The sequence below is a fragment of the Erythrolamprus reginae genome, chromosome 2 (assembly GCF_031021105.1).
Source record: "Erythrolamprus reginae isolate rEryReg1 chromosome 2, rEryReg1.hap1, whole genome shotgun sequence".
NCBI lineage: Eukaryota > Metazoa > Chordata > Lepidosauria > Squamata > Dipsadidae > Erythrolamprus > Erythrolamprus reginae.
In genome coordinates, this window is record NC_091951.1 from 918,186 (window position 1) to 931,892 (window position 13,707).

The window sequence follows — 13,707 nt, forward strand, 5'->3', positions numbered from 1 at the left end:
AGTATAAGTAATATTGTAAATAGAGAAGTCATTATTGCTAAGAAGAAGTAAATATATTTTCTTAAGAACTCCTGCTGCAATGTGTTCATTCAAAGACTTCAGCTTCTTATCTATTGGTCTGTGCCTGGCTGGCTGGGTTGGGTCAGCTTCCTCAAGTGCTGCCCTGACCCAAGTTCCCTTCCAGCTCTGTTCTTCAGCAGCCTCCATTTTATTCCCTTCTTGGAAGTGGACCTGATTTTGCTTCCAACACTATCAGGAGAACATGGAAACCCACGACTGGAAGATGCAACGGAAGAGGTCAATGTGGAGGAAATAGGCAGCTGCTGCCCAAAGGAAGAGGGAGACACGGCCACAAACATTTTATATCTATTTATTTATTGTTAGAGTTGAAAGGGACCATGAAGGCCATCAAGTTCAACCCCCTGCCCAAGCAGGAACCCTATAGTACACCAGTCAAGTGGCAGTTCAATCTTCTCTTAAAAATGTCCAGAGTGTTGGAGTTCACAACGTTCGCTGGTAGGTTGTTTCATTGGTTGATCACTCTGACCGTCAGGAAGTTCCTCCTTATCTCCATGTTGAATCTCTCCTTCGTCAGCTTCCAGCCATAGTTCCTCATCCGGGCCTCTGGTGCCCTGAAGAATATAGTGATCCCCTCCTCTCTGTGACATCCCCTCGTATACTTGTAGACTGCTATCCTGTCCGCTCTGGCCCTCCTTTTCTCTCGGTTATCCATGCCCAGTTCCCTCAGTCTATCTTCATAAGTCTTGGTTTCCAATTCCTTAATCATCTTGTTTGCTCTTTTTTGCACCTTCTCCAGAGTTTCAATGTCTCTTTTGAAGTGTGGTGACCAGAACTGAATACAGTACTCCAGGTGTGTTCGGACCAGGGCGTAGTAGAGTGGTATTAAGACTTCCCTGGTCTTGGAGTGTATTCCCCTGTTGGTGCAGCTTAGGATTGTGTTGGCTTTTTTAGCTGCTGCTGCACATTGTTGGCTCATGTTTAGTTGATTGTCCACCAAGACTCCGAGGTCTCTTTCGCAGTCGCTACTGCTAAGAGGGGTTTCTCCCAGGTTGTATGTGTGTCCAGGGTTTTTTCTGCGTAGGTGAAGGACTTTGCTCTTGTCGATGTTGAACATCATTGTGTTGGTGTGGGCCCCCTGTGTCAATATAAATGTGTTTAATATTCCCAGTAGAGAAGACAGTCAGGAACATCCTGAGGTAAATCTCAAACAGCGTCCAGAAAAAAAAGGAGAAAGGGGAAACGCAACCAATCAGAGCACAGATCCCCTCAGGCAGGAGCCGGCCCTCCCTCCCTCACAATGGGGAGTTTCCTTCTCCAGCCATTAAATTCAGTATCTTCACATTTGAAGGATCCAAAAGAAACAGAGCTAAGATGACTTTGCTTTTGTCCCTTAGATTGAATTGTCCGGCTGGGATGGTTTTTAACATTTATCCTGCACTGTGCTAAAAAGAAGTCAACGTCCTTTTCTCCTTTTTTCTCCTGTCCCTCTCAGGCCTCCTTCTCCCTCCCTTTCTCCTGCCCTCAATGTCTGGCTTCTATTTTCCCTTCTGTTTTGTCCACTAAATAAATGAATAAGTTCTGGAGACTACAAAAAAGGCAGAGAAGAGCCACAAAGATGGAGGCTAAAATTATTTATTTATTTTAATTCATTTTATTGCCTGTATAGGCCTCCCAACTCCTGAGGGGCTCTGGGCGGCCTACACAAATAAAACCATAGACACCCATTGAAATACCCTTCAAAACCTAATATCTCTGGGGCCACCACCAAGATTCCTCCCCTCTTCTGCCCTTGTTCCTTCCATCCCATTCTCTCCTCTAGACAAAGAAGCGGCTGAAGGAAAGAGACGGAGGGGCAGGAGATGGAAGAAAGAAGGAAACCGCCCTAGAAAGGCCACAGAAGAAAGACCACAACCTCCTTCCCTGCCTTTGGGTCAATGGAGACTCCAAAGCCTTTCTCCTCCTACTCCCAAGCCCATCATCCCCGCCCTCTCCCTTCCCCCTCCCGCCAGCTCCTCTTTCCCACCCTTTCTGGCACCCAGGTATTTCACCCCCAATCCGCCAGGGGGCGCCCTCTGCCAAGGGAAGGGAAGACAGCGGGATTGGACTCACCGGAGGGAAAACGTCACAAGGGGCTTTTCTGAGGGGTCTTGCGAAGGAAGTGACATCACTGTCCCTTGCCAGTCTAGGAAGCCACACTCGCTCTCCTTAGCCCGTGGGTCTCCACCTGAGAGCGGGAGCCTGCGGGAGGGGGTGGAAGGACATCCAGAGGCGCCCGAGGTGAGAGGGGTGGCTCTTCCCAAGGCCCATGCTCCCCAGCGGCCCTCCCCCTACAGGCGGAAGCGGAAGAGCGGGGGTGCCGGGAAGGGGGGGGAGATTCGGGGAAGGGTCCAAGTGGGGGAAGGGAGGGGGGTCTTGGAGGAGGAGGCGGGATTCGCACCAGGCTCCCGGAGGGGGAGAGAAGGGGGCGGTTTCTGCAGCTGCCTCCTTGATTTATTTAATTTGTTTAATTTGTTTTATTCATTTAATTTATATAATTTATTTAATTTATTTATTTTATTTATTTAATTTGATTGATTAATTGATTGGATTTGTGTGCTTCCCTTCTCCGAGTGGCTGACAACAGTGATACAAAACAGCATGTAAATCCAATACTGAAACAGCTAAAAAACCCTTATTTGTAAAACCAAACATACTACAAACATAAGAAATCATATGTTCCCGGCCCTGCTCGGGGGACCTGGGCCCTGCGCTGGGATGAGCCTCTTGGGGCTCCGGGCAGGTTGGGTGAAGGTCGCTCAGGGGCTGAATTCCACCTTCTCATTCTGGGCCTTTGTTTTTCCTTCCACCTCAGAGACAGAAACCGGAAGTCATTTGGGGTCTTTGCAAGGCCCCATTTTCTCCTGGGGGAAGAAGAAAAGAGCGGGATCACCTGGAGGGATCCGTCCTGTGTTCCCAGAAATGGTCCCGTGAAGGAAAAGGCGTCTGGAGACCCACAAGAGTCCTTGGACCCCTTTGGAGTTGCTCTGCAGGAAAGAGAAAGGATGGAGACCCCACCTGTTGCAAAGGGGGGAAGCGGAAAAGGCCCTGCAGCCGCTCAGCCTGGGAAGGGGGGGAAGCTCTGGACAAGACCGGGGCAGAAGATCCTGGAGGAAGAACCCATCCTCCCTTCGGAAGTTCTGCCCTGGAACTCCATTCAATACTGGGTGGCTGAGGGTCCCCGAGGACTTTGCAGCCGACTCCACAACTTGTGCAGGCGATGGCTGAGGCCAGAGAAACACACCAAAGCCCAGATGGTGGACCTGGTGGTTCTGAAGCACCTCCTGTCCCTTCTGCCCCCAGAGATGGAGGGCTGGGTGCGGGAGTGTGGAGCAGAGACCAGCTCCCAGGCGGTGGCCCTGGCGGAAGGCCTCCTCCTGAGCCAGGCGGAGGAGCAGAAGGAAACCAATGATATGGAGGGAAAGAAGAATCCATCAGATCCCGCTCATGAGCCATTTTTCTGGAGGATCCCTTGGGAAGATCCAAACCAGGAGACCTCGGAAGGTAATGGGAGATGCTCTGATGGCCCACCTGTCTCACCTTTGCTCTCTCCTCTTCTATAGAAGACCTCCTCCTATTTTGTCCATGATGCATTGTGACTATATTGAACAGATCTTATTAATTGGTTGACATCTAAAATGACTTGTGGTGTTATTTCCAATACATCAGCTTAGTTGTGATATCAGTTCAAGTGGTTAAGATACAGGACAAACAGGTCAGAGATGCTATTAATGTTTTCATGCCTCTTGCTTAAGATGCTGCACAATCCTTGTACTTATTACTGTCCTTCTGACCGGATAAAATTGAACGGGTCCAAAGACGGGCTACAAGAATGGTGGAAGGTCTTAAGCATAAAACGTATCAGGAAAGACTTAATGAACTCAATCTGTATAGTCTGGAGGACAGGAGGAAAAGGGGGGACAAGATCGAAACATTTAAATATGTTAAAGAGTTAAATAAGGTTCAGGAGGGAAGTGTTTTTAATAGGAAAGTGAACACAAGAACAAGGGGACACAATCTGAAGTTAGTTGGGGGGAAGATCAAAAGCAATATGAGAAAATATTATTTTACTGAAAGAATAGTAGATCCTTGGAACAAACTTCCAGCAGACATGGTAGATAAATCCACAGTAACTGAATTTAAACATGCCTGGGATAAACATATATCCATCCTAAGATAAAATACAGAAAATAGTATAAGGGCAGACTAGATGGACCATGAGGTCTTTTTCTGCCGTCAGACTTCTATGTTTCTATGTTTCTAATTATTCCTTACAGAGAAAGAAAGAATGAAGCTCTCTGGTTTTTATGAAGGACGTCAAACAGCGGTTGAACTTCCACATCAAGTAAGAAAGAGAAAAGATCTGAGATTTGTTTTCTCCCTTCAGGAAGTGAAGCAAATTTGAAGAGCCCTCTCTCCCCTTCTATTCCCCCCCCCCACCCCGTTTGGCCAGGACTATTTTTGTGTCCTTCCACAACATGGAGAGCAAAATAGCAGGTTCAAGTTTTCCTCCCTTTTATGTGTCTTTTGTGTTCTTTTTATTTCTCTTTCTTCACTCAATCCACCTGTGCCATTGTGCCCATATTTCGTAGTTCTCAGAAACCTTTTGGCCCCTTAATTCAGCGGTGCCCAAACTACGGCCCGTGGGCCGGATGCGGCCCGCTGAGGCCATTTATCCGGCTGGTGGATGACTTCCAGCGCCGTTGCTGAGAGGGGTGGGGACCACGGCGGTCGGGAAATGGCTGTCGGGGCAACAGGGTCCCGCTGACATCAAGCCCTGTGCCTGCCAGCAAAGCCATCCATCCAGGAAAGCTTTTCAAACAGACTGCTTCCCCAGGCAGCCCTCTTTGCTCTGTGTCACCAGGCTTGACATCAGCAGGTCCCTACTGCCACAACAGCAACCTCCTGACCGCCGTGCTCGCCTTGTGCCACGGGGGTGCGCCCCTCGCAAGCCCGGGGAGGGCGACACGCGGCGTTGGGGCCGCTTCTAGGCTGGTCCCTCCGGTTAAATAAAACAAAAGCCGGCGGGAGTTGGGGATGGACGCCAGGGAAGCCTTTCCTCCGCTCCCCCTTTGTGCTTTTTCGGCTGGGAAGCGAGAGAAGCGGAGACAGGCAAAAGGTGGACGCGCATGCTCAGTTCCCCTTGGAAGCTAACGAGCCGCCAGGGCAGCGCCGCCTGCGGAGGGCCCCCCTGGTGGTCAGACACGGCGATATCAGAACCCCTTGTGAGCCAGAGGCAAGAGAGATGCGCCTTTGCTCCTTCCTGCTGAGAGGGAAAGCGAACAGCTCTGCTGTGTGGAAAAAGGGAGGGAGGGAGGAAGAGAGAGAGAGAAAGAGAGGAGGGAAGAAAGAGGGAGAGAGAAAGGGAGGGAGGGAAGGAAGGAAGGGAAAGAGAGAGAGAGAAGTGACTCTTGGTTTAAGCATATGGTAAAAAGCACCCAAGTAATAACAGGGGGGGAAATCAGCCCTCACCTGTTTTTGTAAATGGTTCAAGAGTTCACACACACCGACACACACAAGGGGGGAGGAGACAGGGATGGAAAAAGAGAGAAGTGAGAGAGAAAGAATGAGAAAAGGGAAGGAAGAGGGAGAAATGAGAAACAAATGAGAGAGAAAAGGGGGAGAGACAGGAGAGGGACCCAGAAATGAGAACAGTGGTAGAAATTTTAGGATGGATGATTGATTATTAAATATGGATTGACTATGGAATATTGGTAAAAGATATATTTAAGTGTTGTTTAATATTAGGATGTAGTAATTTGTAAAATTGGACTAGAATTTTAGAACTATAGAATTACATAGGTAAAATTAATGGAAGATATATATGATAAACAAGGGGTTTATGCAATGTACTGAAAAGTATAATTTATGGAAATATATTAATTGATGCATTATTTTTCTATTGGTATTTTACATTTTCATAGGGGGTTTTTATAGTCTGGCCCTCGAACAGTCTGAGGGACAGTGAACCAGCCCCCTGTGTAAAATGTTTGGGGACCCCTGCCTTAATTCCATCATCTGTTTGTCCATTTTGGAACAATTATATATTTTGTCCATTACTACTTTTTTGGGGTGGTGGTGGTTCTGTATTTTTCCAATATTGGGCGAAAGTCATTCTGGCTGCAGTCGTGATATGTAATATTAAGTATTTTTTTCCTTTAGTATATTTCCTTTTAAATATTCCCAATAAGAATAATTCCTGCCAGAATTCTATCTCTATTTGTGTGATCTCTTGTAACCATGTGTGGATTTTCGTCCAGGATTTTTTTGTCTCAGAGCATGACCACCACATATGGAAGAAGATGCCATTGTTATTATTTTTATACTGCCAACAATTGGGGCTCAATTTTGGATATATTTTAGCTAATTGGGTGGGTGCCAAATACCATCGATAACACATTTTATAGTCATTTTCCTTATAAGATACTGATTTGGATATTTTTAAATTTCAATTCCGTATTTGTTCCCAGTCTGCCAAGTGAATATTATAACCAATGTTCTGTGCCCATGTCACCATAGGTGCTTTTACTACATCTGCGTGTCTTTCATATTGTAGCAAGTAAGTATATAGTTTGGAAATGGTTTTACTTTCAGGGCCAGTTAAAAGTTTCTCTAATATACTTGATATTCCCTCATGTTCTTTTAGTACCTGGATTGTATCTGGCTGTATACTATTTTTTGTAATTGATCTTAGGATCAATTTAAAATATTTAAAGATTTAAAAAACGCCATATACTAACAGACACACACACAAGCATACCATGTATAAATTAAACGTGCCCAGGGGGAGATGTTTAATTTCCCCATGCCTGACGGCAAAGGTGGGTTTTGAGGAGTTTACGGAAGGCAGGAAGAGTAGGGGCAGTTCTGATCTCCGGGAGGAGTTGGTTCCAGAGAGCCGGTGCCGCCACAGAGAAGGCTCTTCCCCTGGGGCCCGCCAACCGACATTGTTTAGTTGACGGGACCCGGAGGAGGCCCACTCTGTGTAATTGCCAACCACGTCTGCTGGACGTTTGTTCCAAGGATCTACTACTCTTTCAGTCAAATAATATTTTCTCATGTTGCTTTTGATCTTTCCCCCAACTAACTTCAGATTGTGTCCCCTTGTTCTTATGTTCACCTTCTTATTAAAAGCACTTCCTCCTGAACCTTATTTAACCCTTTAATATATTTAAATGTTTCGATCATGTCCCCCTTTTCCTTCTGTCCTCCAGTCCAGACTATACAGATTGAGTTCATGAAGTCTTTCCTGATACGTTTTATGCTTAAGACCTTCCACCATTCTTGTAGCCCGTCTTTGGACCCCTTCAATTTTGTCAATATCTTTTTGTAGGTGAGGTCTCCAGAACTGAACACAGTATTATTCCAAATGTGGTCTAACCAGTGCTCTATATAAGGGGATCACAATCTCCCTCTTCCTGCTTGTTATACCTCTAGTTATGCAGCCAAGCATCCTACTTGCTTTCCCTACTGCCTGACCGCACTGCTCACCCATTTTGAGACTGTCAGAAATCACTACCCCTAAATACTTCTCGTCTGAAGTTTTTGCTAACACAGAAGTTCCAATACAATACTCAGATTGAGGATTCCTTTTCCCCAAGTGCATTATTTTACATTCGGAAACATTAAACTGCAGTTTCCATTGCTTTGACCATTTATCTAGTAAAGCTAAATCTCTGATGATCTCTGGCGGGCCCGGGACAGGGGTTTATCCTCTGTCCTGCTGCTCCTCGATCTCTCAGCGGCTTTCGATACCCTCGACCATGGTATCCTTCTGCACCGGTTGGAGGGGCTAGGGGTGGGAGGCACTGTTCTTCAGTGGTTCTCCTCCTACCTCTCTGGCCGGTCGCAGTCGGTGTTAGTGGGGGGTCAGAGGTCGGCTCCGAGGTCTCTCCCTTGTGGGGTGCCTCAGGGGTCGGTCCTCTCCCCCTTGCTATTTAACATCTACATGAAACCGCTGGGTGAGATCATCCAAGGGCATGGGGTGAGGTATCATCAATATGCCGATGATACCCAGCTTTACATCTCCACCCCATGCCCAGTCAACGAAGCGGTGGAAGTGATGTGCCGGTGCCTGGAGGCTGTTGGGGCCTGGATGGGTGTCAACAGACTCAAACTCAACCCGGATAAGACGGAGTGGCTGTGGGTTTTGCCTCCCAAGGACAATTCCATCTGTCCGTCCATTACCCTGGGGGGGGAATTATTGACCCCCTCAGAGAGGGTCCGCAACTTGGGCGTCCTCCTCGATCCACAGCTCACATTAGAAAACCATCTTTCAGCTGTGGCGAGGGGGGCGTTTGCCCAGGTTCGCCTGGTGCACCAGTTGCGGCCCTATCTGGACCGGGACTCATTGCTCACAGTCACTCATGCCCTCATCACCTCGAGGTTCGACTACTGTAATGCTCTCTACATGGGGCTACCTTTGAAAAGTGTTCGGAAACTTCAGATCGTGCAGAATGCAGCTGCGAGAGCAGTCATGGGCTTACCTAGGTACGCCCATGTTTCACCATCACTCCGCAGTCTGCATTGGCTGCCGATCAATTTCCGGTCACAATTCAAAGTGTTGGTTATGACCTTTAAAGCCCTTCATGGCATCGGACCAGAATATCTCCGAGACCGCCTCCTGCCGCACGAATCCCAGCGACCGATTAGGTCCCACAGAGTGGGCCTTCTCCGGGTCCCGCCAACTAAACAATGCCGGTTGGCGGGTCCCAGGGGAAGAGCCTTCTCTGTGGCGGCGCCGGCTCTCTGGAACCAACTCCCCCCGGAGATTAGAACTGCCCCTACTCTTCCTGCCTTCCGAAAACTCCTTAAGACGCACCTTTGCCGTCAGGCATGGGGAAACTAAACATCTCCCCTGGGCATGTTAATTTATACATGGTATGCTTGTGTGTGTGTTTGCTATTACATGGGGTTTTTCTTAAATCGTTAAATATTTTAATTAATTGGATTGTTGTGACTGTTTTTACTTGTTGTGAGCCGCCCCGAGTCTTCGGAGAGGGGCGGCATACAAGTCCAACTAATAAATAAATAAATAAATAAATTTACCATATTACAGACGCCTGCAGGAATATCAACCCTATTGCACACTTTAGAGTCATCGGCAAATGAAATGTTGAAATGTTGATTTCATTTTGTTAGATGGGACCAAAATTTGTTCATCCTTCTATATCTCAAGTTAATATTCTGGAGTTTCGTTATTCCTGACAATTTGGTCTTGTCTGCAAATTTGACCATTTCCCCTTTTATCCTCTTGTCTAAATCATTGATGACCATGAAAAGATCTTGCAAATTTTCCTGTTCTGTTCTTTCTTCTGTGTTCAGGAGAGTCCTGTGTCCTTTGAGGAGGTGGCTGTGTCTTTCTCTAGGAGGAATGGTCTCAGCTGGATCCTGATCAGAAAGAGCTGCATTCGGAAGTCATGCTGGAAAACCATAGGAACGTGGTCTCTCTGGGTAAGAGTTTTCTAATCGCCAATCAGAGTTCAAGAGATTAAAAAAAACAACACTATTCTGAGACATCGTCTCCAGGGAGGGAGAAGGAACGGATGTGGCCTTCTGGTGCTCCCAGGAAGGAAAGAGTCAATGTCTTTGGCTTAGATGTTTTCTGCGCATTTCTTCTCTGTAGTTTCCATTTATTATTATTATTATTATTATTATTATTATTATTATTATTATTATTATTAATTGGATTTGTATGCCGCCTCTCTCCGCAGACTCGAGGCGGCTAACAACAGTGGTAAAACAACATGAACAATCCAATTAATAAAAACAACTAAAAAACCGTTATTATAAAAAACCAAACATACACACAAACATACCATGCATAACTTGTAATGGCCTAGGGGGAAAGATTAACTTAACTCCCCCATGCCTGGCGACAAAGGTGGGTGTTAAGTAGTTTGCGAAAGATCAGGGTGGGGGCCGTTCTAATCTCTGGGGGGAGTTGGTTCCAGAGGGCTGGGGCTGCCCAGAGAAGGCTTTTCCCCGGGCCCGCCAAACGACATTGTTTGGTCGATGGGACCCGGAGAAGGCCAACTCTGTGGGACCTTATCGGCCGCTGGGATTCGTGCGGTAGAAGGCAGTTCCGGATGTATTCTGGCCCAATGCCATGTAGGGCTTTAAAGGTCATTACCAACACTTTGAATTGTGACCGGAAACCGATCGGCAGCCAGTGCAGGCTGCGGAGTGTTGCAGAAACATGTCGAATCTAGGAAGCCCCACGATGGCTCTCGCGGCCGCATTCTGCACGATCTGACATTTCTATTTGAACGTATTTGTGGGGGCTGAAAAGAACAAAGTGTGTCTTTATGTATCCTAGGGAGGTCATGTGAGGGGAGTGTATTTTCATTTGTCCTATGAAACCTCCAAAATTGTGTGGGGACAGAACTTTCACCCTCAGCCCATGGAAGAGCATTCTCCCAATCCAATTCAAGAACAAAAGCCTCCTGCAGTGCCACTGAGAGCATCCTAGGATACAGATCATCCTTGAGTTACGACAGTTCCCTTAGTGACCATTCCAGGTTATGAGCAGCCCTCCCCGAAGTACGTGGGATCCAGTCCAGAAATTATGAGTGTTGCAGCCCCATGGCAATAGTGCATACTTAGGAATGACAGCAGAGGGGCTGCAACATCTGCCCTCCATATTCCCCCACCCCTCCCACCATTGTCTGGTTCCAGAAAAGCATTAGGAGAATGGAAGCTTTGGACACTCTCATGACTCATGAATATAGAAAATCATCATGTTTATGTCACACCAGTGCAAGCATGCAAACATACAACCTAGTGACATTTTGGAGAAATTCTGAAGGAATTTCACTTGACTTTCTATCCTTTTTCTCTCACCTTATTATCATTTTCATTTCCCTTTTGTTTTGAAGGTAAAGATCAAGATTCCTGTGAACTGTTCCAACTGATCAATGCTGAAGATGGAAATGAGAAGTTTGGAATTCGAATGGAATTAGAAAGCCATGAGAGAAATCAGTCAAAGAGCTGGAATCAGGAAAGCTCATCTTCCACTGACGCTCTGATTCAAGATTTTCTTGCCCAAAAAGAGGAAATAAGGAATAAATATATTGGGAAAAGTGTGAAGCTAACCAAAGCTAAAGTACAAATAAATGAATACTCTTTAACCCAAAACAAAGGAGAAGATGGTATAAGAAGACACAACGGACAAAATTACAATGGGACATCCATTCATTTTCATGGAAATAACTATTTTACATCTGAAAAAGTGATTCACGCAAAAGATAAGCCATGTGGAAAGACCTTTGCTCGAAAAAGTCATCTTACTACCCACAATGTGATCCATACAGGGGAGAAGCCGTATAAATGCATGGAGTGTGGAAAGACATTTGGTGAAAAAAGTCATGTTGTTTGCCATAAGATGATTCACACGGGGGAGAAGCCGTATAAATGCATGGAGTGTGGAAAGATCTTTGCAAGAAGATGTGATCTTATTTCCCATAAAAGGATCCACACAGGGGAAAAGCCGTATAATTGCATGGAGTGTGGAAAGACCTTTGCTCAAAGAAGTAATCTTACTTCCCATGAAAGGATCCACACAGGGGAGAAGCCGTATAAATGCATTGAGTGTGGAAAGGCCTTTGCTAAAAGAAGTAATCTTACTTCCCATAAAAGGATCCACACAGGGGATAAGCCGTATAAATGCATGGAGTGTGGAAAGACCTTTGCTCAAAGAAGTGATCTTATTTCCCATAAAAGGATCCACACAGGAAAGAAGCCGTATAATTGCATGGAGTGTGGAAAGACCTTTGCTCAAAGAAGTGGTCTTATTTCCCATAAAAGGATCCACACAGGGGAGAAGCCGTATAAATGTATGGAGTGTGGAAAGGCCTTTGCTCGAAGTAGTGAACTTATTTCCCATAACAGGATCCACACAGGGGAGAGGCCATATAAATGCATGGAGTGTGGAAAGACGTTTGCTCAAAGAAGTAATCTTACTACCCACAATATGATCCACACAGGGGAGAAGCCGTATAAATGCATGGAGTGTGGAAAGGCCTTTGCTCAAAGTGGTTATCTTATTTCCCATAAAAGGATCCACACAGGGGAGAAGCCGTATAAATGCATGGAGTGTGGAAAGACCTTTGCTCAAAGAAGTCAACTTATTTCCCACAAGATGATTCACACAGGGGAGAAGCCATATAAATGCATGGAGTGTGGAAAGACCTTTGCTCAAAGAGGTGATCTTATTTCCCATAAAAGGATCCACACAGGGGAGAAGCCGTATAAATGCATGGAGTGTGGAAAGACCTTTGCTCAAAGAAGTCAACTTATTTCCCACAAGATGATTCACACAGGGGAGAAGCCATATAAATGCATGGAGTGTGGAAAGACCTTTGCTCAAAGAGGTGATCTTATTTCCCATAAAAGGATCCACACAGGGGAGAAGCCGTATAAATGCATGGAGTGTGGAAATACCTTTGCTCAAAGAAGTCATCTTACTTCCCACAAGATGATCCACACAGGGGAGAAGCCGTATAAATGCATGGAGTGTGGAAATACTTTTGCTCAAAGAAGTCATCTTACTTCCCATAAAAGGATCCACACAGGGGAGAAGCCGCATAAATGCATGGAGTGTGGAAAGACCTTTGCTCAAAGTGGTCATCTTACTTCCCATGAAAAGATCCATAAGAGAAAAGCCGTATAAATTCATGGAGTATGAAAAAACCCTCTTACTTTCTCTAGGATGATCCACACATAGGACAAGCCGTATAAATCCATGGAGTGTGGAAAGATCTTTGCTCAGAATGGTCACCTATGTTCTCATAAAAGGATCCATGCTCAGGAGAAACTATATAGCTATAGCAATTCTACTTACATTTATATACTACTCCACAGTGTTTTACCACTTATATCTGAGCAGTTTACAAAGTCAGCATATAAAAGGCTGAATCAACTATTAAAAGCAATCTATAGCAGTTGAAGACGTTTTCAATAAAATGTCGAATTGAAAGTTTTCAATTTTCAGTTATTTAAAAATGCTCCATCCATTTTGTTGCTCAAATATGATTTCCCATCCAGAATTTGCATTTCTTGCTCAAAGAGTCAGTCCCGATTTTCATTTTGTAAACGTACTGGGGAGGACCAGGGGAGACATGATAGCAGTGTTCCAATATCTCAGAGGTTGCCACAGAGAAGGAGTCCACCTATTCTGCAAAGCACCTGAGGGTAGAATAAGAAGCAATGGGTGGAAACTCAGAAAGGAGGGAAGCAACTTAGAACTAAGGAGAAATTTCCTGACAGTCAGAAGAGTTAATTAGTGGAACAGCTTGTCCCAAGAAGTTGTGAATGCCCCAACACTGGCTTGGGAGTGTGAGGCCCTGTTCTTCAGTGGTTCTCCTCCTACATCTCCCATTGGTCGTGTTGTGATTCAGTCTGAGGCTCCTCAGGGATTGGCTGGAACTCTGCCGGCTCCATGCTCAGAGGGGGAGGGGGAGGAACAGGAGGAGGAGGAGGACCAGGCAGATGGGGAAGAGGAATGTCAGGCCGAGGAGGAGGGAGAACAGCTCTCCCCAACAAGTAGCCTGGAGTCCTTAGATCACAGGTGCTCATGCCCTCATCACCTCGAGGTACGACTACTGCAACGCTCTCTACATAGAGCTACCTTTGAAAAGTGTTCAGAAACTC

The 13,707-nt window shown here is 46.0% G+C and overlaps 1 pseudogene; it reads left to right on the top strand.

Annotated features, from left to right (window-relative positions):
- The first annotated feature begins 2,263 nt into the window (after positions 1–2,263).
- On the top strand, positions 2,264–13,036 carry LOC139162903 (zinc finger protein 665-like; annotated as a pseudogene).
- The last annotated feature ends 671 nt before the right edge of the window (positions 13,037–13,707 follow it).